Source organism: Patiria miniata, unplaced genomic scaffold (genome assembly GCF_015706575.1).
Source record: "Patiria miniata isolate m_02_andy unplaced genomic scaffold, ASM1570657v1 HiC_scaffold_21, whole genome shotgun sequence".
Classification (NCBI taxonomy): domain Eukaryota; kingdom Metazoa; phylum Echinodermata; class Asteroidea; order Valvatida; family Asterinidae; genus Patiria; species Patiria miniata.
Window position 1 is genome coordinate 3,086,993 of NW_024037060.1, and position 24,018 is coordinate 3,111,010.

The following is a 24,018-nucleotide window of genomic DNA, read 5'->3' on the forward strand; positions in this document are numbered from 1 at the left end:
ATCTCTCATCACGCGTCCACTGCTCACTAGATAAACCACAAAAACGAATTGTGTGGATCCACACATGCTAGAAACCAACTTATCTTTCTGACTTACCTGCAGGGGGAGCGAATCTGTTAAAATGAACAGCCATGACATCATCATCAACATCAGCGAATTGTAATCAAGCTCTCTATCTCTCTCTATATACCAGGCCACTGTCCTCTCCTCCTAAGCTACGATCCTCTGAGCTTCTGCATATACATCTCATGGTCCGATCATCATCATCATCATCATCATCTGGGTTTGTTTTCATTATTTTTTCCCCTTCATCCTTATTTTTCCTTCTCCCCCATTTTTTTTTTTTTTAAGTAATTTTATTTCTTGATGTCACTCCTCCCCCCTCAGTGTTTGATCACGTCCCGCAGTCCGAAGGCTCAGCCTCAGTGCAGTCAGCCCCAGCTGTGAAATGTGTTGAGTTATGATGTCTAGACTGGCCGGCACCACCGCACACCAGGCCTGGTCCAATACCAGAAGGTGCTTGGTGTTTGCTGTCAGTCAAGGGATCTACAGCTGCCTGGGGTTCAGGAAGAGCAAAGGTAATTGATTGAAAGTGTATCTACCTGGGGTAATTGGGAGGTGGATTTGGTGGTGGAGTTGGAAGGGCCTGTGGAGAAGGGAAATCATCCATACTTGGCTGTGGCTGGACCTCGTGTACACCTATCAGGACCGAATAATGCGACATCTTGATGTCCTGTTTTAAGCCAATTAGTTAGGTCTCCCTAATCTGTTGATGTTGACACACCTGATGTGTGAGACATCTAAGATGAAGTCAACGGAGCAGATGCAGCCAAAACTGCCTCCATTGTCTTTCCAATTCATGCGGAGTGATAATGCTAGTTGTTATTTCAGCACTGGATGAGACAGGAGCCTTGAGAGGAGTGTTTGTTCTTCTGTCTGTCCACACTTGACAAACCTTGTTTTCTGTTCTCTGTAAATTTGCATTATTAGTGTGATTGCTTGCTTTTTGCTGAAGCGTGGAGAAGGTTTTTCACTCTTGAATTTCCATCATTGAAGACTGTCACTGCAGTGTACATTTACAATTGAAGTTTCTGTGACTTCTGGGGGTCAAATTATGATAAAACCTATTTTTTTTCAGGTAGCCTTTTCGAAGCTAACTTTTCAAAGTTAATCTGGCCGTGTTGCAAACCACGGCTCTGTTTACAGCTCAGGCCCCAGGCTCTTGAGTTTTTTAGAAGAATCGGGTCCAACATTGATCAATTTGTTTTTCAGGTACAAGAACACCAAACATTGATTGAAGAGTCTCGCCCGAAGTTTTGCATTTCCTTTTGGTTCAAACCTACAGATATGCTTCTGGAACCAGAGATGAAGTCAAAGCCGAATTAAATCCGAGGTTTGAAAAATGGCCTAACACCTTCCTGGTGCATGGTGTAGCCATTGATAACGAACTCATCTGTGACGGGGATCCCGCCCCACGGTAAACCATTCATGAGCCATATGGTACCGTTTGGTTTGGCTGATGAGAACCGTATTTTCTTTTTTATTTGTTACCTGCAAACCCACACATGTGACACAGGAGAGAATACTCCCCCCCCCCCCTTGCATTAAAGGTGCACATTATTTGCTGAAATCTTGCTAGTAATCGTGTTTCTTTATTACGTGCACTATTCTTGTTATCAGATCTTTGACTCCCTGGAAAAAATAGTACAAAGTGTCATGCAGACCCCCAAAGTGTCTACAGTATAGAATAAAAGCTGAAAATGGAGGAAATAATAGAAAACGAAAGGAAAAAACTTGGAGAAAAAAACAAAACAAGTAACTTTCGTGAATCATTTTCTCAGAAGCTGTTTTAATATTTTGCGGAACAATCCACTCACGCAGGTTAGTTACAGTCCTTTTAAAAACAGTACCAGTTTATATATGTTGTTTTGTACCACATAATTCATAAAAATGTCAAAGATTTTTCCTCAATTTTAGGAAGTGCTCTGGGCAGGCAACTTCGTACACTGAGAAAAGAATTCTGTCTAAAGTATAAAACTGGCTCAACTTGCAGGTATCAGAGAAACTTACGATAGTATCAAACTGATCCCATGATGCGGTCACTGTCCCAGACCACTCCTTTAATGATGCTCCCTCCTCCGCCTCCCCCCCCCTCCCTCCCCCCAACGCTAATCATCATCATTATCATCCTCCGGGCACTTCCAGTTCCAACATCTGGTGTCAAACCAACAGGGGTAACCAATCTCTCCTCCCCCATTTCTGCCTTGTCTTCAGCTGGCGCCGGCCTGTCTGGTCCTGGTGCCAGAAAACCTGGGCCGGCTGATCACTCAGGGGTCACCGGTGCGGAGAGCCGTGAAGCCTGTCCGACCTTTGCCAACCTCCTGCGCTCCTATTATGCTTCTGCAGCTCTGCTCCGCTCCGCACTGCTATGAGAGTACTAGTCTCGGTTCAAGATGTTGTAGTGATTGGCGATGAAGTTTATGCCTTGGTGTGGCAGATTTCATTGCTTGATCTTTAGGGAAGGGGGGGGGGGGGAGGGCAACAGGGGCACATGGACTCCACCCTCCCCCCTCTCCCCATCTGTCCCCCCCCCCAAAAAAAAGGCCCAATGTTCTTATTCTTTTGGTGTTTTACATATTTAAACAGGAGAATGGGTGAAGATGACTGTTTTTACATTGATGCTATGGTCTACTGATATCTCTAACTGGTCAGCCCCTTCTGTGACAAATCTTGGGTGTGGCACTGTCTTCTCTGTCCCCCGTCTCCCCCCCCCCCCCCCCCCCCCCCCCCCCGAAAATTTGATTATGGATCTACTATTGATTTTGACCACCCTTTTTTTACTGTCAGATTGGGTCGAACCATCCATGTGGTGCATACTTACACCAGAACAAATAAACAGGGCGTAATGTTAGAGTGTTGTGATCCACTACCGGCCAATATAGCGTCTTGAGTTGAGACTAGTGCTGGCTGCCTGAGAAAACTAGACCCAAATGCTTACGGAAGAATAATTTTACCTCACCTGTAACTCATCTCTCTGATCTCCCTGGCTGGAATTCTTGGGGAGAGGGTGGGGGGGGGGGGGTTGCAGAGGCCAGGAAGGAAATAAAATTGTTTCATGTACTTACAGTCACACACTCCTGGTGGATCAATATTTGGGAAGTGATTCGATTCTCCGGTGGGCTGATGAGTAATGGAAGATCGACCGATCAATATTTTATTTCATTATCCCGACCGCTCATGTCTGGAGCACTCTCCAAGGGTGACGAAATCATGCAGAAAGAATTTGTTGCTATTGCACTTGTTAGCATCCAACAGAAGGGTAGTTTGCATGTCAATAGATGTATCAAATTGTAGTTCCAGCAGGATGTATAAACAGGAAAAATATTATGGACATTATCTGCGTCTCCATAAAGAATATTTATGGAGAAGTGTTTTCCTCTACCTAAAAATTTTCATTTTGTGTTTTAGTTCCTGAAACATAAACTGTTCAGCTCAGGGAGAAAGTTATAGATCTTAAAAAGCAAATTTAACTACTCTTTAATTAGAAATTGAAAAAAAATGCTTTAATCAGAGACACAGCATGTCCAGTGTGTAGGATGCCAAGGAAGATGAGCTAATGAAGGACAAAAGCAGGCTACACAATTAAGTACACTTAAGATTATTTGTATTTTACTTCAACATTATTGTCTCAAATTTTATGAAATCTTAAGTGAGTGATTGAAGGCTGTTTCTTCATCAGGTACAATGTCAACTTGTGAAGCACACTGTTTGTTGTCTTTACTTACTCAATACATTCTCAGTTTATATTATGAGACAATATCCCCTCTGGGCTCAAGCCCCTCAATCAGCAATACTTTACACAATCACACCTCCCCCTTAAGATTTCAATAGAAGAGTCTGAAAGTTGTGTCAACCAATAGGGTGAATGGAATTCCATTGGTGGGTTGGCTGAAGCTGTAAGAGTCAGGGGTGTCCAAAATAATGTTTGTGTGTGAAAGTTTGCTGTGAACCAGACTTGACTTGTGTGTTGTTCTCAAGGAGGTACGCTGGGTTTACTATGTTAACACAGACTCTAAAACGTTCAAAGATCTATTGGTTTACTTTTGTTCAAAGTTCATTTGAATTTTTTGCTCAAGCTGTATTCCAGTCACATTTGATTGAATCTATTCCCAAGAATGACATGAATGGTTATGACATTCAGTGGTGAACTTCTGTCCTATATAGCTCAATTTGTTAGGTGAAACGTTAGCAAGTGTGTTTTGGTTTGCTTGAAGTTTGGTAACTTCTCAACCTATTACAAAAAGAATTTTGAATGAAGCATATTTTGTTTTCAACCATGCCCTATTTTTATGGACATGGTTGAGATTCTCTATTCACAAAATTTCAGATGCCATTCATGTATCTTTTGCACTTCCTGTATTTTGTAAACCTGTGAAATATCTGTGTACTCAACAATTATTTAAATATTCTAACAAATTCGAAAAATATAAAATCATTAAACAAAAAACAAAACAAAGAACAACCCAACAAAGCACTCCTCAGCATTGAACAAGACTCATAGATTTCCTTGAGTAGTACTTCACTCCTCAACAATTCCTTTAAAGCCTTTTTCTTTTCATACCAATGAGAGATGTCCAACTCCAAACTCCGAGCTCGACAAGTCAAATATTTGAGCATGATGGATGCTGAACCCTGTTGAATGATTTCACCAAACACAAACCCCTTCTTGTTTACCCCGGTCACCTCCCGTAATCTTCAATAAGTGCACATGGAATCGTGTCCCAATCCACCTCCAGTTTGTTTTGCTTGGGATCCATCAGTGATCAGTATACATTATTCCCACTTTCTCTCTCTCACTCGCTGGCTGAGCCTGCTGGGGCTGGCTGGCTGGCTGGCTTTCTCATTCCTCCCCTGGCCCGTGTTGTGATAGTCGGACTGATACCTATACACTACCCCTGGTCTCTGGTTCAGTCCTGCTGGCGCCATCCTACCCCTGTTGGGATCATCAGTAGCTTCTGAATCGCTGCCCGAGTCTGACCCCCACAGGTGATTCGTAGGAGAGTCTGTGTAACGTTAACAGGGGGAGTTGTAGAAAATCAAAGGTGGAATATTCGGGCTTTAGAAGGGGTTAAGCCCACGTTGTGGGCCTGCCGTGGTGGGCCTGCCGGCCCCAAAAATGTCACTGTCTCAAGGGACACTATTGTTTACACTTGCCCTTACTCTCCAGAAGATTGCACTTGTCGGAGAAATGTATAGGTGTCAGTTTTGTTTGTGTTCCGAGAAAACCTGGCACTTTCAGAATTTGTGGCTGGATTAGAAGGCTCTCCTTTTTGACCATTGTATTTTTCTTTTGTCTGTGAAGTTGACCTTGTGTCCTGTCTACTGTAAAATTGTTCCTTTTAGTCTGTTTTTGTTATTTACCACTTACATGACGTTCATTGTAGATGCCGTGAGCTCCTTAAAGCTAATACAACATTTGCTTTTGCTGTAATTTTCAGAAATGCATGGATTTGGGGGTTAGTATTTTTATAGCAAATATTGTTACACTGACCTGTTTATTTTTGTGTTCATAGATGCTGGAAAACCCAAGAAAAAAAGTGCTGTTCTTGTAGTCTGGTTCCCTGACCTACCGGTACTTTAGACGAAACGGAGCAATTTATAGACATCGGGGAATTGTCAGGTCAGGGAACCAGACTATCTGGCCGGCTTGCACCCGTTCACAGATGTGTAACTGATTGCAAACAAAATGTGGACTAACTCAATGTGGTAAATTGGGGGCAGTATTTTAAAAAAGTCAGTTTATTTCCAACGATGGTCGGCCAACCATCGTTGGAAACTGACACCAAAAAATCCACTTTTCTTATAAATGACAGTACACCAGGTGCCATGATTTCACAGGATGCTTTAGACTAGTAAAATTGACTTACAGTCAAGTAATGTATTTCATAACAATTTGGTAGTTTTGTTTTTATGTTTGCAAATGTTGTATATTACCTTTAAAGGGATTTTGGGGAATTTTCAAAATGACACTGACAATGTCAATTAAGTTTTGTCTTCTTACTAAAACCAATCAGCCTTTTCAATCCTTTTGCATTTTATTCTGATGTGCTTGAAGTGGTTCAACAAACAACGTACATTAAATTACAGTGTGGGACCCCTTTGACTGCAAAAACAAATGAGAAATAGGAAAATCACGCAGGAAAAAAGTAGCTCATGCCTGCTAAACACCCCCCCCCACAGCTAAACCCCATCTTCCTTTTGAGCCAAAGTTGAATCCGCCCCTGATTTATCAGTGAGTTTTGTTATATTTTCAAAAACATGCCATTTTGGGGTTGGGTGGGGAGGGGAGATTATGGGGAGGGATGGTTTGGTAAGCCATGCTTGAGGGTAATGTCTCTGACAATTTTAAAAACTATCAAAGAGGATTCATGAATGTTTTTTCTTTTATTTAGGTAAACAAGTGTGTCAGGAATAATGAGGCCCCATATGCACCCTTTATCATTGACTCCAAGTGTCGCTGAACTCTTCTGTCAATCTACATGTATTTACACAAGCTGGTAAGTCCATCTTAATTATAATCATGTATTTTGAAGGAGGAAAAAACTTGGGAAAAACATCTGTGATGATGCGTTAAAGTGACTTTTGAAGATAACACAACAGTGACCTTAAAAATGTAATGCGTTCTTTGAAAATCAAACAAAATTTGGCTTAGGCAAAAAATGTCCTCACCATGGGTATATTTTTCCCAATATTTTGTTTTATTCAAGTTACAGTCATCATGTTAGGAAATACCGGTGTTGCAGAATAAAATAAAATTTATGGTATTGAAAAATGAAATATTTCGCTTTGTGAAAATGCTAAACTTTTAAAAGGCTTTAAGAGTACAGTATCCAAAAAATCGTAACTTTGCTCATTCATGACTTCAAAGTGAAACCCTTTTTGCCTTAACTATTTTGCCTGCTTTGGAAGTAAAATTGCTGTAAACTGTCTGACCAAAACTAACACGTGATCATCATGTGAAACAGTTGGTACCACATTTCCTGGTATAATTTGCAAAGATCCCTAGTTTGAAGAAGGCAAGGTTATTACAGGTCCCTTCTACTAGTGGCCTTTTCACACTAGACAAAATCTTGGGGGTGGCCCCAGGGCGACGCTGGAGTGAAAATAGGCCACGATTTACACTTGAAATTCTCAAGTCTGAAACAACTCGGGGTTGAACTTGAGGGTGAAAAAACTTTGAGTCACCCATGGGCGGCCCCGGGGTGAGTTCAGCCCAGGGATGGATGCTCTAGTGTGAAAAGGCCTTACCCTTAGGACAGGGGTGAGATTTGTCAGGGATGTTTTCCGCGATATCAGTATTTTCCAAAAAATCCTGTTTGTAATCTGGAATTCCTGGGTTTTGCCATAAAGTTGTACTTACCTGTGAAAGTTTTAGACATGTACATATTAAAAGAAAGTAAATGGATACTTTAAGGGATTCCTTTAGGCAAATACAAACATACCATAGACCCTACATTGCTCTGGTTCCCCTGGTGGCCCCAAAACCCTCAGCCGATTCTATCTTGTGGATTTTTGTTATTTTCCCCCAAACTCATGTAACCCTGACAGGGAGAAGCAGATATACTGCCTCTTTAAGTAAAGACGTACCTGATTCTTCTCGGGGCTATACTACTATACCACACACATGATGCACACGTGGGGGAATTACGACAGAGCTGGCTGGCGCCAGGTGGAATTCCAGTAAATCCATGGCTGAATGTTGCAATGTGCATTGCCATTGCTGGGCTACGTCAGTGCGGGAGGGGAAAAAAATGTATGTTTACTGTACTGTGTAACCATAGAACTTTGAGAAATATGGAATTATACTTGTGTCTGTATTTTCGTAGGAGACGGTATTTAATTCAACCCTTTAGACCGTGTAACACCCAAGCTGCGTTTCCTGTTACTCACTGCAAGTCTGAAACTGCCTGAGCTCTCCATTATGGTTTTATGGATCCTTTAGTGACTAAATATACTAAAATGTAATATAATGTTGTAAGGTTACCTGTGGTTTTATTGCGTGGTGGAATTAATTTTGTTCTCTATTCCTTGTTGCTTCAGTGGTATCATTTGTTTTCTATATTCAAGAGTTGTTGAGTTGTGGTATTTTTAATTTCCTCCACCTCTGATGGTCCTGGTTCGCATCCTACTCGGTGGACAATGTGGATTGGTTTTGACTCCCCAATTCATCGCTTGGGTTTTTCTCAAAAGTTACTAATGTAGGTTTTCCTCCTACTTCAAATTTTTTTTTTCTGAATTTCCTTCTTGAAGCTTTTACTTTTGAGAAAAGAAAAGCCTACTGCAGTGATCAGCCTACCCACGATGTACATCTAAATAAATGAAAAAATGCAACCAAATTTACCATTTTCATCTAAAAACAAATTATAGTCATACTGACAGTTGATCTATATAGTATTTTATTAATTAAATTTTTTTGAGAAGGACTAGAATGGTTTATGTCGAAAGGTACAAATTTTAAGGACCGCTTATAAATCGTTGGGTCCGTGGAAGAAGGTCATCAGGGCAAAAATGGGTCAAACTTCAAATTCGGGTTTTTCAGGTAATCGATAGAGAATGAAAATATCTTTCATTTGTACTTACATACATTTTGCCTCAATGAGCTACGTCATTCTGACATAAATAACAGAATAAAAAGACAGAAGGACAGTTTTCATTATATTTTTCCCCAGCATAAGGACGTTAACATGTTTTCAATTGCTAGCAAAACAGTGTTCCCACTTCCCAGTGCGTTACGTTCCACTGAAGTGCTGAGGTAAAGCATTGTTTATTCCCAGTCGAATGTCGTGATGAATTAACATGCCGCTTAAGCGCACATTTAAGGCGCATATTAATTTAATAAAGATTGACTCAAAAACCCAGAATTTCATGTTTACACAGTTTATAAGGAGTCCTGAATTTCTGGTTTCAAAGAAACTTTTTCTCAAATTTGTCTACATTTGTTTTACTTAATACGCCATCAAATATCCTAACTTACATTTTTGAACTTAGTGGGATCTTTTATTGAGTCTCTATAAAATTGATATTAAACTCTAAATTAATGTGTATTCCACAAAACTGCTATTCGACATTCAGTGGATGCAGAAGCTCAAACAGTAGACTTGCCAGCGCTGGCCAGTCAATATTTCCCATCTCTGCCGTGTAACATTTTTTTCCCTCTGTTCATGTGAGAGACCTTCTCAGCTGTCAGAGCATATAGATTTCCGGTATGTTGTGATAGCACGGCGTTTTGCCTCAGAGCGGAGTCCCTGTTTCCAACATTGAGATCAAGAAGAGGAAAAAATCCCTTCTCTGCACTTCAAGAAAGGACACGGGGGCCATGATGGTACAGAAAGGAATATGCGCTCCCGCAATGTCTGTATCTTGCTTTAGGAACTCCTCAGAAAAATTGATTTCTGTGTATGTTGTAGAGGGGGGGGGGGGGGGGGGGGAGGGGGGGGCGGGTATGGTAGTATGATGTGTTATTTTAAATTACCACATAATGTCTGCAGGAGATTAATTAATTCCGGTTTTAGTTTTGTGTTCTTTCGACAATGGAGAGCTCAGTGAAGGACAGTGGATGGTTACAGGGCTGGGTTGATTAAAAGAGATAGCACCACATAGGCTTCTTAGTTCCAAAATTTCATTTGGCATGTTTGGATCCTATAAAGGAGTTTCAGAGATCTGTAAGCTATCATCCGTATCATGTGAAATACCCCTAGCAGGGGTGGATCCAGCTTTGGCTCGGGGGGGGGGGGGGGGGGGGGGGTCAGCAGGCATGTGCAACTTTATTTTGCATGATTTTCCTTTTTTTTTTGTGGCACAAGGGGTGGTTTAGAACCAGTGCCATTGAAAGATAAATGTGCGCCAATGACAAGTTCCAGAATCTGCCAAGAGAATGTTCTTTTTTCCCTTTTCTCCATAACATTCTTGATCTGCTTCATTTTGGGAATCATAGAAATGAAGCAGATGTGGTGTGTCATTTCCTTTTAAGTTGAATGGAAACCAATGTATCCCACAATTATCCAAGATGTTTTTTTTAAGAACCTGCGAGGGGAGGAAGTGTGAGTCGGCAAAAACAAAACTTGATTTCTTCATGATGTACATGTATCATTGGTTTTTGGTGGTGCAACAACTATCTGGCGCATGTTGAAAATGACTGATGACAGATGAAGCATCAAATATTTTACTCACCGCACACACGCAAGAACAGGTACCTCCCAAATAATCTGTGTAACAGAGTAGTTCCCTAGAATCCCCAGGAGAAAAAAATAACAGAAACCAAAAAAAGTTCCTGTTCCCGAAATATCTAATCACAGGCACCCTGTCTACACTTTTAGCAAGTTAATTGAACATCTATTACATTTTGCTCTTCCATTGGTAGATATGTCATTTCCTGTCGTGTTATGAGCCAGTTACAAATCTCTTTTTGATTTTCGATTTGATATTTGTCAACCTGGTATCTTCTTTAGACTTGTCGCTTCCTTCCTAAGGAAACGGAGGATTAAACGTTGATGGAGCCGTGGCAATGAGAGGTTTTTTTTTTTTCATTTACGCTGTTGGTCATAATTTCTTGTGGCTCCAGCTTGGCTATTTAGGAACTCCCCAGAAATGATTGAAGACGACTCTTAGGGGGAGGGGGGCTGCATGGGTGGACCGCGGAACCCCAAAATGACCCGTTGCCACCCAGTGTGTCATGCCTGACGAGGACTCTTTGCCATGTCCTGAATTAAAAATGTCCTTAAACTCGGAGGGTTCAGGGGTGGATGCAATCACAGGTTGTACATTGCTACTATATTGCTACGGCTGTGGATTTTCTATTAATTTAGTATTCAATTATTTTAGCTTGGACTTGATCGAATGTTTGAATATTCGAAATGCGCTGATCAAATTGAACATGCGCCTGCCTAAATTTGCCAGCGATTTGGATTTTCGCGCTGATGCGGTAGAAAATTGACAGAGATCTTATTGATTATAAAGTAATATCATAAAAAAAGATCTAGCAGAATGGCTGATATTTGACCATTTTTAAAGAAGAAATTTGAAATAATATGCCTCATGGAAGTTCTCAAAAAGAAGATTTCAACAAAAGTGTGGCATTTGACAAACAATAAAACCATGCAACTTTATATGATTGAAACTTAAAAGATGTTTTTCATCATCTCAAGACCTCTCCAATTTGTCAAATATTAAAAAAAAAATTATATTCTGATATAAGGTGATTGAACAAATTTTTGAATCTTTGGTATTCTCCACACAACGCTAACAATTGCATGTGACAACTCGGCATGGAAGAAAGGTTGTAGCTTACCAGAGCTCTGGTAAGCTGCAAAAAAAACTCTGCAGAGTTCAATTTTTTGGGGGATGTCACTGATTTGTTTTATCGGTGGTTTAAAACCACCCACGTGACGGACTCTTGACCAATAGGAATGGGTTAACTGTCTCAGGTATTTATGAATGTCTGATTGTACTTGGGTTTGTTTCTGTGTTAACTGTATGCAGGTGGTCTTTAACATGTGATCATTCCCTGGCCAATTAGAATATTTAAATTTTTATGAAATCCCTTCAAATAACCCATTTCCTCTCACACCTCATCAATTGGGAGTCCTGTCTCCTTCCCCTAAATTATAAGGTCATAGGTATGGTAGAATAATAGTTGGATCTACCATAGAGCTAGGAATCCACTTTTCTCAAAGTGTTCATGGTTCCAATTCCGAAACAGGTATCTTAGAGCCAACCAACACATGCCTCCAATTTTCCAATCAAATAACTTGACCCTAATGAGACCAACTTCCTTGTTATCTCTCCTGAGACGGAGACAAATCTAATCCCCATTGATGACCTCACCGTATCATAAGTATCTCAGGCTGCACTTTTTACCCGAAAGACGAAACTCGATTTGATAACCAGGGGCTGATCGAACTTGCCGTGTGTCACCTAAAACTTCCGGATCCTCATACTTGTGTTTTGGAGTCAAGGGTAGCCATTGAATGCTTCCTTGCGTTCTTTACCTCTTGTCCTTGGAACATCTTTCAGCGGCCCGTGAATGTACAGTGGGTATTGTGCGGTGCATTACAAGTTATTATCAATGCCAGTTCAACAGCTGTGTGTAATCTTTCTTATGTCTCATTTCCACTAAAGTTGCTTTTCTGGTCCACGCAAAAAATAATTAGTCATGTAAAGAAAATAAAGTTGACACACTAATGATTCCATTCCTGGACAGTTTGTGTTACCCATGTGCTAAACCAAATCTTCGTATTAGAGTTACATGCACATATGTAACTTCATACAAACTGCTTCTTTTCTTACACCCGGCTTTTTACCGTGCATTACCTTCAGCACCCCTTTGAAGCACCACTAATGGTACAGTCCTTCATTCATGATTTGCATGGACTTTGCATTCCAAGGTGAATTCTGCCCTTTAGGTTCTTCTCATTGGCTGGCAAAGTTTCAGACTGATCCATTCATAGTAAAGGGGTGTATAGATCTGTGTGCAGAGGCAATTTGCTCTATGTTGTTGGGTTAGTCTTTGTTCTCCTTTCATACATGAATTAAAGTTGTACATTGTTTTACCTTCTGGTTCAGGTAAGCCATTTTTGTTCAATTTTTGTAAGTTTTTATCCTCATTTTCTCTCTATTATTTACAGTTTTTATTTGTTCATATTGTGAATTTCTTAAAGGAAAACAGGGTCATTACTTTTGTACAAGTTTCAGGAGCAATTGCCACCTTCTATTTGCATTTTTTTCCCATTCCCCTCCAAATGTAGGCCTAACTATGCAACAGTCTCAAAACAGACTGAAAAAGTGCATATGTATGGATAGGTGGCTTAAAGAAGAAATTCAGGCAGTTTGCTTTTAGTACTTGAACACAAGTCTAGCCTTTCCCCTGTTCATCTCACATCCATCTTGATATCACACCCAGGTAAATCAAGAAGGAAAACCTTCATCAAAGAATCTCTTATCTGGTTCTCAGCACCCAAGTGATAATTATTCACCTCCCAACCCCCAGACAGTAATAAACCCCCGGTACTCCCGCTGACCTAATTAATAACGCATTAATAGTTTTACAGTGTTACCAGCGCTAAGTCCCCGGTACTTTGTCCTAAGCCGGGGACCTGTTTAACATGTCTTCAGCGTTAAGCAGCACGGACAGACGCGCATGTAGTGCGGCCCATAGCCTGTCAGGAGTAATTTCCAAGCCTCCTGCAGACCGACATGTGTGGCTGTGATACCCTAATTAGTCACTTGTCAGAGCAGTTGGCGCATGACACTGAACTTGACTAACTCCCCCCCTTCACCAATTCAAATCGGATGTGAAAAAACACAGACTCATGATTCAACAAGTTTGTGAGAGATACATCCATTTTTGTAACTTTGTATTATAGTCACAAAAGTATCGGACTGAGGATGTAAAAATAGGTAAGGGAGGACAAGGCGGAATGACTGTCCCCCATCAGAGTGATGGAAAAAAAAATGGCTCGCCCAACTGTTTGATTCCTGTTTACTTGATCCAAAGAAAGAAGAAGATGATGTAGGATGAAAGCTTGGGTTTAACCACAAAAGGTCTGTGCTTCTGGTTTATGAAAAAAAAACACCCATTGACTAGGGACTCATCCTAGGTTTAGCATTTGTCCTTTTCAGATGGATGATTATTACTGAGCCATCCTGAAAGCAGTGGACTAGCCAATGGGGTTGGGAGGTCGATGGTCCCCCCTCCCCCCCCCCCCCCCCCACCCCCACTTCATAATTTCCTGTGCCCACTATTCAGATGCTGCTCACCTTGATAAAAATGCATTACCGAATAAGCAAGGTATACGTAATGCATATTGTCTGCGACGAAATGTAAAATAGTTCCCGTATAGGATGCAGTGCTTACTTGATCCCCAATTTAAAATTCATGACTACACCTGTTATCATCTTAACCTCCCCCTCCCAATTTAGCTGATTGGGATTAGTTCACCCTAAACCCAATCAAGCTCTAACATGCTCAGAGTGGCGATGCCATCAAACCACAGCTCTAACCACTGTCTCCCCCCTCCACCCCCCCCCCAACTCCTTTCCAGTCTGGGTCTGCGTGGGAGAATCCTCGGCCCCACGGTGGGGATGGCTCGGTCGCAGGAGGGGAAATGCCCCCTGACAAAGCCTCTCCTTGAGCTCAGAGCATCCAGGTCGGGTAAGTCAAGACCAATTGGCTAGTTGATCCCACACCGGGCTGGCTGTTGCAGGTGAGGGTGACAGCCATTACGGGGGAAGGAAAACTGGGATCAGGGCTGTCCAAATGTTTGTCCACTGACAGGAAGAAATGCCACTTTGCATCCTTCGTCGGCCTAATCTCTTGATTTGGTCTTAAGGAGATTTGTAATTTAATTGTCCGACTTCTTCTTTTTCATGGCACGGGTATACACTTCTTTATTCTCCATCAAAAAAAAAAAAAAAAGTTGGAAATTGGCTATCAGTATTTGCCCTTTAGGGATGTGGCGTGTTCTCACGAAACTCCAATTAGATTAATTTTGTAGTCGGTGGGGTAAGTTATCATTGTGACCATCAAGGGCCCGCGTGTGGGTCCTCCCCTCTCGATGTGTCTGGAAATTATTCAAATGTAAATTCCAAGTTTGATTGAAACAAATGTGATCCCAAAGGGGGCTAACCTATTTGTACTCTGTCATTTGATACATTATTAACATGGGTGTCATAGGATTTGGATCTGGGAATGGGGGAGGGGGCTGTTTCTTTTTTCGTCACGAACTTGCCAAGTTTCGACGGGGGCTCTTAGTCTGAGGGTTAAGCCCCTGGTGGCAGATTACAGAAGTTCTACATTTGCGTAACATTTAGTTTTAGTTCAAAGGGAAGAAGACTATAATAGAAATGGACAAATAAAGGAAATAATTGAAGAAATAAATTGGGACCATAACAGAAACAAATTTGCTTTATCCAAAGAATCTGAAAGTTTTTTTCATGGTAAGCATGTTTCATAGGTTAGTAAAAGGTTTTACAAAAGAAAGGATTTTATTAGGGTCCAATCGTATTAAGACGTCAAAAAATTGAACCATGTGACCATCCGGTTTCCTGAGATTGGCCACCATTGCAGTAGGCAAGGGTTTGGTTAGCAGCCACGTCGTGGGGCTTATTTTCATGTAAAAGAACCACAAATTCTTGATCGAATGGCATAATGGTCACTCACTACCTGTGCCGTGTATACAATCTTCATAATCGTGCCGACCCAGCCCTGGGTGTTATTTCTTAGTTTTTCTCACAGTTTATGCCATCCATCACAGCATTGAAGGCTTGCCGACTATGTGTAGGTCTACTTATTTCCAAACGTATTGTGTTCCTCCTGCTAAATACATGCTTAGGCATACAAGTGATCACATCAAGCAATTAAAATATATGACCGAGCTAGCCCGAGAAATTATTGAGCAAGTATCCATGCCCTATACTATAGAGAAACCATGCTCGTTTTAAAATACTGTAGGCTGAGTTGTGGAATGTGAGCATTGTTTAGTTGATAGGCGTACTGTATAATTTTATGAGAGCTGTTTTTTCTGATAAGGGCTGTGTCATGCCATAAGCTTTTATGATGTGATCAGTTACAATGTCAAGTTAAAGGCTGTTGTACTAATTGCAACGACTTTGGTGTCAAGGGCATATGGTAAGGAATCGCTAAAGGGGCTTTTGTTGTGATACTGTAGTCAGATACATTCCTGTATCACATGTTTTGAAAATAGAAAGTGAAGTGAATAATGTAAGCATTTCCTCAGACACAGTAAACAGAGACAAAGTGGGTCATTTTATAAATTTGAGGTCCACTGTTTCCCTGTCCCTGTTACATCTGACATTTACACTTTTGTAAATGCTGGATGCACTGTTTAATGCCTTTTTTTCCTCCTGAAAAAGTGGTTATGTAAAGCAAAGTAACCACCCGTCAAATGAAAACAGTTTGAATTCATTTTAATGTTACTTGAGCAGCAAATTATAAAAGTCAGCGGTAGCGAAGAGAGGAAAAAGTGTTTCATGCTTTGTCTAAAATCTATCTAACTCTTTGAACAAAGAGCTGCCTGTGCGTTTTTATAAACACAAAGTTCATGTTCTGTCTTGTCCATTGGTCCTTCTTTCTTTCAATTTTTATGTCTACAGGATGGTGATCATTTACCGTGTTGACATCCAGCTCCCGGCATGGCAACATTGAACTTCGAGTGGGAGGATTACTGCCAAGCCCGCAGACAGGCTGCTTGTATGTATGGTTCTGGTCGACCCACAATAAAGTGTGGCTTTACTGCAAGCTGCAAGTTTCACAAAAGGTATATTTTTAGATTTGTCAGAGGAGGGGGGGGGGGGGGGAGGGAGGATAGGAGGTGGAGGGAGGAAGGGGGATGTGTGATTAGGCGGGGACTCCTAGAGGTGTAAATTGGCTAATAAGGGTGATAATCTGGGTGGCAGTGAGACAGGCTATAGATGCCAAAGTCTTGCGTGAAGGGATTCAACTTTTTTTCTAACCAGTTCAAGTTAAAGTGGATGGTTGGGGCGGGTGTGTGGACTGATGGAGATAGAGGCAGCAGTCTGAGGTTGTCATCATGAATAGCTGATGGACTTCTTTCACTCCTGTTTTTATCGCTCTCTTTTTGCTCGGCCACTTTTTGCTGACAGTGACACAGTTTTGTGTTAGAGAAGTCAAAGGGATGTCCCCACGCCTTGACCACCCCGGCCCCTTTAACAGTTCCCAAATAGTGCAAGTCTCTTGCTAATTGAAAACCTTTTTCTGTAATCTGTTGGAAACACTGAGCTGTTGTTAGCTAGCTATAATTCATCCACTTAACCAATTCAGAGGACCGCCTGGGAGTGGTTTGCGATATGACTGACTTTATAAAGAGAAGGTGATAACCGAACCAGTGTGAACTGCTTTCATCAGGCGAATGCTGCCTGTACCGTTGAGTAAAAATTGCACCTCTTGTTCTTATCAGAACTGCGTCTCTCTTTATAGAGTCAGTCGCTTCACAAGACTTCGCCCATGTTGCACTCTCCAAAGTACAAAGCCTCAAATGACATTCTATGTAGGGCTATCCTCCACACTTGGATCCACTGCTTCTGGGGCTGTGACTACCAACACCAAGAGGCTAAGGCTACCGGAGAGCTATATCCCTGCCCTTCCATTGGCTAATAGCAGACCCTTCTTTCGTGACCTTATTCTCAGGAAAGGTCAAGCGACCTTGCACTATTCCCCCATTGCTATGGAGGCCAATAATACATACAGCCATCTTAATCAGTAGATCTTGTTCGATTTCCTGCTGGAGGTTTTTTTTTGGGGGGGGGGAGAGAACAATTGTCAGATCGTGTCAAGGATTTGTCAGGTTTACCTTCCTTATGTGACCCCTCGGCTTAATCCGTGCCAAAGACATAACAAATCCATCTCATAATCACACATGTTGTATTCATTTTGGAAGGTGTTGTTTGAAAATGGGTTATGACTCTGTACTTTCAAAATATGGGTCCTTTAAAATCGGAGTACATTCGGGTGACTCTGACCACACCTCAGCTTTCTGGTAAGATTGGTTCTTATGGAAAAAGACACTTCCCAAGATTGGTTAACAGTGTGCAGTGAATACAGTTTGAAGATTTTCTGTACCCTTCGTCTGAAATTTGTCAAACTCTGTGCTGGTTGTATTCGAACCGTTGAGCACAGTGCTACCCAAAATAGGCACACATTGTCCACACAACACCTTTAAAAACTTGGGAGATGAACTATCTTAAAATCGTGCTTGAAAGATGAATGTTGATCTCTTCAAAATAAGCCACAAAATAGGACAAAGTCGTAAATTGTGAAAATTAGATTTGAAAATATCTGTTGTCCTTATCAGTTTCCTTCAAATGAGGTGAACATCAGTTGAGAAGCCAATATTGTTGCTGGGAAACAGGGAAAACAGTGCTAATTTCTAAAGAGTGTCATTTCTATGATTTTTAAGCCATTTCAAACAATTTTTGTGGGGGCAGAATAATCCAAATCCTGATTAGGCCAAAAGAAAAAAGTTCTGCTTCCGATTACGTGGCAGTTGAAAATAGGGTAGGTAGGTAGGGAATTCTTGTTTTTTTTGCCAATTTTTTTTTTGTGTACGATCATATGGAGGCGTCTGTGTGTAATCAAGGGTAAAAGGTAGAAATTGATGGTTTTGGGTGGTTTTTCTCCTCATTTTTCCCATCAAAAAAATGAGGGTAGGGGCTGTTAGAAAGGTTGCAAACCGGAAGCATAAGTTTTTTTTGGCTTAAGCAGTGATTTTTTTTGTCCAACAGGATCAGTAGCACGGTTGAAGACCCCTTCTCTGTGATACCCTGAATACCTGTCTAATCCAGTCCGCCACTGCAAACAAGAAAAGAAAAAAAAAATCATTACTGACCTGTGAAGATATCTCTGAGGCTTGTATTGATTCCAGGAGAAGTGATGAGAGTTTTAGGAGGACGTGGTGGGGAGAAAAACACGTCTCGAGAACCTGTCCTATCGAGCGTCTCAGCTCACAGGTGTCCGGGCGGTGTTTTATAGATCTCACGTCTCACTTGCCTCTGGTTCCGCAAGCGGCTGCCGATCAGCGGGTATGTCGGATGAGAAATCGTCCGTTTTTCCTCATGCTTGCCTCCATGTATTACCCCTTCCTTCCTTTCTTTTTTTCATCTTTCTGCAATATCGCTTCCCCACCCCCTCTCCTTCCACCTGCTCCAAGGGGTATATTGATTGAAGGAGAAGTGAAGGGATGCAGGGGGGATAGTCGTGCGTGTCTGAAGACCCGTTTTGTATCGGGGTCTCAAGCCCAGGTGTTTGGGCGATGCATTGATTCCTGTCTTGATCTGTCCGGAGGGGCGCGACGGCCGGTCTCCGTAAACCGTTGAGCCCACCTTGCCTGTAAGCTTACCTCCGAGCCTCCTCTTATGACATTTCACATTCCTTCACTTACTGAAATTTCTCTCAGATCCAGGCATGCAACTTTTCCTCGGATCAGTTGATTTCCTTATTTTTCACTTCACACTTATGCCATTTAATTGAAAAAAAAAAATATATATGAAGTCTTGTAAAGCTTTGAATTTCCTCTTTTTTTACTGTAACTTTCCAGTTGCATGTCTGCAAATTAGAGCATGACCAATCCATGTTGTCAAAAAGCTGGACTTTTTGTTGTTGATTCTGATGGTTTGATTTGTTTTACTTTGATGCAATTTAACAGCTATATGGATCACGATATGAAACGAAGCTAGAAACATGATTCAACTTCTAAGACTCTAGACATGTGAAGTATGTGACCTATATAGTATCTAATTGCATTTCTCTTGTGTGTTGGAAATTGATCATTCAGTGATGGTTAACAAAGGAGCTTGTAAAAAAAATGATCAAAATGATCGACCTTCTCAAAAAGAAGTCTGTTCATATGTTACTTTTTGATGATTTGATTTTTCTATAGGTTTTTTACTCGGCTCCCCCGTTTTATTGCTCCAAAGCTTTGAATATCTTTTGTTGAGCCTCATTCTGCCACATCTTCTGTTACCATGAAAACGGATCATCAGCAGCTCCATGTAACACTGCTCTGTAACACCCCCATCCCCCACCCCACCCCTAGAAAAGTGCGATTGTCGTTACTCTGTCTGGATTTCTATTAAGCCTGTCTGGCCGGAACCGGCTTGAGCTAAAGTTTGTCATCTTTTCCCACCCAAACAATTTCCTTGTGTTTTCCCCCTCAATTTATTGTTACATCCTATGCAGAAGTCCACACTTATTTGGGGGCTTTCTGACGATCGAGTTCCCATAATGCTTTCCCTGTAAGTTAGTTGTGCACTTGCCCAGATCTACACGGATCAGACGGATATTCCAATTTGACAAAATTAATATTGGAATTGATCGAGAATTGAGTATTAAGTTTCAGTTGATAGATTGAGATGTTATACCCCGACCGCCTTTTTTTGTTCTTCCCTTTTTGATGGTTAGAGGTTCATTGATTGTAATATACAGATTAAATTTAGACTAGTTTGATGGGGGGGGGGGGCATAAGGGGCCGGGCCCCCCTGGCGAGCAACAGCTTCCCATCAGCAAAAAAATTATCTACAATTGTGTGTCCCCCCCCCCCCCAATGCCTGGAGCTGGCGATGGTGCGAGAGGTGTGTATTATAGTGTACAAATTTGTCTCTGAAACCTGTAGGGTTTTTTTTTTTTTTTTTTTAAGTATCCTTTAGAATAAATGTGATTTAATCTGAGGATAAGCTAATCTGTCAATCTGTGGTTCTTTTTTTTTTGGGGGGGGCAGAGTTCTAGGATTACCTGCAGGTGAAGAGAAGTTGTTTCTTTTTCTTGTTCCGTTTCAGAAATGTTGAGGGGAAATATCAAAGGGATTTGGGTTGGACATTTTCAAAATTTTGCTGTATAATTGTACTTAAATTCTAAAGTTACATCTACCGATATCAACAGATAATCTGACATTGATCAGCCTTTAATTACCCTCCAGAAAGAATGTTGTTTCATATCAAGACCTTGACATGCCATCGTGACTAGATAGGGCATAAATACTCTACGTTTCCGAGTGGCCCAAACAAGTGGCTTAGGAAACAGGAAAAGACAGAACAGCGGGGATTTAGAGACTTAAGACGCGAGCTGGAAGAGAAAGAAGGGGAGAGAAAGCGAGAGATAATAGGGAGAGGACAGATTTGTCAATGAGAGTGGAAGGCTGGTGTAGCAAGAGGGAGCTCTGCGTGCCGTGGCTCCAGGGTGACGCATCGGCACCTGTCAGCGATCTTCTGTCACTTTCGGTCACCCAAGGGGGGCCTCGGCAACTTCCACAAGTCAACCTTGATGCAATATTTCCTGCTCACCTAGCGCTGAAATCCCACAGGGGGTGCGTTCGCACGCAATCACCCCCTCCTCTTCTGCACCACGACCAGGGTCCCAGTAACAGAGAAGATGATTGAGGAACACTGTCATATTGTTGTTTCCTTCCCCCCTTGTTACGGCCCCCCAGTAAATGGGCCAGGCATCACCTGTGATCAAGGATCAATCCCAAAAGCCAGAAATTGGAAACAAGGCACAGCTCCGGGGATTTTTATGTCGAATCATCCTCCTGCATCACTCGACTTTTCCAAGTGGAGATGAATAATCCTTCTTCACCTGTTCTCCAGTCACAGTGTCAGCTAAGCTTTTTTGTTCCCGTCTAGTCATGAAGAACAAATTGTTTGGTTGGGTTTTGGCAGATTAATTTGGTCAGCGTTTTGTTGGGAGCTGACTGGGAGCAAATGGTCAACAGTTGGGAATGAGGTCATTGGAGCTGGTCATCAGTTTAGACAGACTGGCCAACAGACAGACAGACAGACTTACAGAGGAGAGGCAGACACTGAAAGGGATTACAAATAGGAAGACCAATTGGCAGTCAAAAGACTCTGCAGCTTGTAGTGAACAGCTAGACATCAATGTGATTGCCCACCTTCATCTCTTTATTTGTTCTCAGGGAGGATGCCTTGAGATCTGGTAGAAGGGTGTACCTCTTTTTTCAGCACCTGTTCACAGCAATCATACCTCCCTCTATTCATAAAAAAATACAGGGGTGGGCATATTCCTTGTCCCACCCAGACCTTCAGAGCATCAGTACCTTTAAGGCCACACGAGTCAAATGAGGGCTCACATGACTGGGCACCAAACATATAAGCAATCCCAGGCATCTACAGCATTTTCAAACTACAAATTCCATATTGACTTCACCACCTGGAGACTTTTGAAACCCCTAGCTCTGGCACACTTTGTGGGATCATGGTTTGCTTCAGGATACCAAATCCTGCCATTGGAGGCCCAAGTTTAAAGGTTTTTCTTTCATTGATTCTGAGCTGCAAACCTAACCCAGAGACAAAGCTGGTGTTTTGACAACCCCCTAATTCCTGGCAACCAATTCGCAAAAACCCAGATCTGCATTGGCGCACAAAGGAGAAATGATCGATGCAGAACGGCCTTTACTTATAGCACCACTTTATAATGTTGTATTGTCTAAAAGCAGGACCATCCTATTGTAACTTTTAGAATACGAGGTCACTGCCCTAAGACACCTTGTTTGAGTAACCAGATTCCTTTTATATAACCCAAAGCAACCCCTGTGCAGTCCCCCTTCCCCCCTCTAACCCTTTAACGTCCCATTTCATCCTACAATTACATGTATCCTTGTGCTTTACAAGCAGATCAAGTTAATCAGCCTGCCCTAGCCCCGGCAGAATGATTTGCAAAGACACTCATTAAACCACCTGCGACGAGCCATCAGATAGGGGAACCGTACAATTACAGTGCCAAACCGGCCTCTTCATCACCTTACAATCGCAGGTAAGACCCCCTTCCCCTGAAGGATCATGTCAGCAAAAAGGTCACGTCAGTACCTCCCCCTTACAACACGTCCTCAGTGATAAATCCCCCTCCCCTTTCCTCAAATCCACCTGTTGTGCCCATCAATTGGGGGACTCTCTAAAAGGAGGAGACAAATTTTTCTGTTCCTCCACAACTTTGGATATCCATAATGAGCCAATGTCAGTCGGGATTAGTTTAAGACGGATGAGAGGATAGGAACAGGGCTTGTAGTAGGGGGGTAAGAAGGGGGGATTCAGGGGGTACCGGATATGAGGATGCTTCAGTTAGCTCAGGGAGACTGGAATAGCTTGCCAAGAAGGAGGGGGGGGGGGGTGGTACAGGGGGAACATCAAACATGTCGGAGTGCCTACTGACAGACTTCTAGAAGCACTGATTAGAATCTTGGGATTAGAGGGCTTAAGGTTACTAATTATTACCCTCATGGCGGGGTCAGGAACAGGCTTGTGTTGATGGCCCCGGCTCGATTTGCAGACAAACAGTAAACAAGAGCTTGTTCTGTCACAAGCTTCAAGAAGAGGAGCTTTGTGTCGCATGTAGAAAGTGGACTTGACCCTCACTGCTTCGATGTCTTGGGTTGTTTTATAGAGTTACTTTGTGCAGTATTTACTGAGAAGTTTTGGCTGGGTAAATATTCATAAATCATCAGCATCATTATTAGTCTGTGCATATTATCCGGCCTAATCACAGTGTTGTAGTCGAGTCAATCGCAAGTCCTCCAGTCACAAGCTATTCAAACAAACAGTGACAAAGGCACAACTTTGACATCGTTCATCCCCTGTTACTTGTGACCAGGCTTGAGAAAGGACTTACAAGTGATGTACCTCTGACCAGTGACCAGACTTGTGATTTACTTGTGGCCAGAATTGTGGTGGACTCAACTACAAGGCTGTTAAATTTAACCCTGAACAAAACAAACCCTGATGACATGGGATTCAACTTTGGAATTCCAGCAATGATGGTAGAAAATTTTTGAAAAAGGAGAGGCAAACGTATTAAAGACACGAGACAAAGGCCTGTTTTGTGGAAACAAATGGTTTGAACAAACTCTTATCAAAGTTGAACATACACTTCTTCATACCCACTTGGAGGCGGGGTCTCAGCTCCGAAGCATAACAGATCTAGCATAGGGCTGTCTGCTTCAAAGCCTGTGAATGCTTTCTTAGTAATCTAAAGGTCCTCTGAATCAAGAGTGCCGGTACGGTTGTTGAGGTGCCACAAACTCTTACAAGTGCTTTGTATTTTGTTTGTTGTTTTTTTTCCCAGAGAAACAAAACCATAAAACATCCTCCTTTTAAAAAGCAATCAAAAATATTTTTTTGATCCAGATACTAATGATGCGTTCCCACATTGTCGTAGCTTGATAAATATAGTACATGTTTTCTGTATTCTTTGTCATCAGGCATGTGTATTTTCTCGTCCATTCTTATGTAGTTTGGAAGATGCAGAACAGTGGAATTGTTCGGGGGTTCTGGACTAGTGCACAAGTTTCTCCTTCAACTGCGACAAAAAGAGAGAGATACACCAGACACTTACAAGCAATCACTGCTGTCTACCTGGTGCCTATTTGAAGCTGCTGTGGCTGTATGTACGTGGTATGTAACTCCTGCAAACAAACACAA

The 24,018-nt window shown here is 41.9% G+C and overlaps 1 long non-coding RNA gene across 2 annotated transcripts; it reads left to right on the forward strand.

Moving 5' to 3' along the window:
• Positions 1-23,978, forward strand: LOC119729811. Of its 2 annotated transcripts, none has more exons than XR_005271279.1 (6): positions 1-283; positions 388-578; positions 6,453-6,557; positions 16,171-16,334; positions 22,216-22,357; positions 23,831-23,978. It is a non-coding gene; the product is annotated as an uncharacterized LOC119729811 (long non-coding RNA). The 2 variants fall into 2 exon arrangements; XR_005271278.1 differs by having other exon boundaries at positions 22,219-22,357.
• The last annotated feature ends 40 nt before the right edge of the window (positions 23,979-24,018 follow it).